Genomic DNA, 1,585 nt, shown 5'->3' on the forward strand with positions numbered 1-1,585 from the left:
ATTATTTATTTCACACTAGGGCAATACTGGACCAGAATTCCACCAAATCTCCATGACTATCAATGAATTTGGTAGGGTCAGCTGGGGCTCCAACACATGAGAGACAAAATTTCTTGCTCTTGAATGCAGCTGAGGGCTACATTCCCATAGAGGAGGGTGATACAGGAGCAGGCAGAAGCCTTTCCAGCCCCAGCACTGTCCTTGTGATGCCAGCAATGCTGACCCAGCTCCTAAATGGGCCAGGAAGTTGCAACACTCAAAGGTTTATTATCATTAAACTCCAACCAGTGTCAGAGGCTCTGTGTTTGTCCTTGCAGCCCTACTGCCAGTGCACACAAAAAGTAACAGAACAAGCCATTAAATGCTGGAAGCCTTGAAAAGAAAAAAGCAAGCAAAAATAACAACAAAACTACTAAATAAGAAATAAGGTAATGAGGAAAAATTACAAGGAACTGAAGACTTAAATGTTCTTCCAGATCAAGGAGAACAAAGGGAAAGGGCTAGCTCTTATTTTTGCAATTAAGGTGTTATTTATGGCAATTTAGCTTTTTTAAAGATTAAGCCAGTGCTGCAAAAAACACATCTGATTTACTCTCAAGGCTTCTCATCAGTTTCTAGCTGAGCACCAGCCAGCCAGCCAAAATCTAGGAGGAGTTTTGTGCACTCACAACTCCCTGTAAAGCACCCAGAGGATTTATCCCCATGCCAGGCAGCAGGACCATGACCATCAGCAACAGTCCTCAACCCACAGCACTGGCACTGGAGCCAAACTGCTCTATCTTCAGGGCAAAAAAAATCTTTGAAGAATGAGAGAGAATATTTTTTTAGGAGCAGAAGGGTAGAAATAAAGATTCAGGTTCTCTGTCTATATGCAACCTGCAAGTGAAGAGGGGAGGAAAGAGGAGGTTCAGAGGGGCACCCTGTGTTTGCAGGGAAGACACACAGCCACACAAGACACTGACCTGGCAGAACAAACAGCTCTTTTGCCTCTCCCAGCAGAGAGGGAACCATCCCATCAACATTACTGTCCCACACACCTTCAGGAAATCATCCAACAGCTTAGGGGAACACTCCCACAGGCTCGAGGGAAAGTGGAAGGTGAGGGAGAAAGGGAGGCAGGGAAAAAGGGCTGAAAAAGAGGAAAAGAGAGAGAAACAAAAATCAGGAAAACCTTCCTTAGAGGAAGATCTCCTTGTGAATGAAAAGGTTGCCAAGACTTGAAGGTAAACATGCAGGTAATGGCTTTTCTGAGGATGGATGCAGGAGGATGTGAACAGGGATGTGACAGTTTTCAACTGCCCCAGCAGAGCTAGAGGCACGAGGGCTTTAACTGGAGCACCTGGAGCTTGGCAGGAGGTGATGACACACTGACCAGAGCCTCAGAAGGTGTTACAGAGATTTGATTTTACTTTATTCAAATCTAACTGCCCAGAAGATTTCTCTTCACTCCCCCTCTCCCAGCAGAAACATTTGTTATGCTAAGTGAAATGTTTAACCACTGGGACCGTTGGCTGCAATAGCTCATCATAAGCAGCTTTAGCATTTGCTGGGATCAGCACCCTGGGGCTGGAGATGTTATTTCACT

The sequence above is a fragment of the Acanthisitta chloris genome, unplaced genomic scaffold (assembly GCF_000695815.1).
Source record: "Acanthisitta chloris isolate BGI_N310 unplaced genomic scaffold, ASM69581v1 scaffold1819, whole genome shotgun sequence".
Taxonomy (NCBI): Eukaryota; Metazoa; Chordata; class Aves; order Passeriformes; family Acanthisittidae; genus Acanthisitta; species Acanthisitta chloris.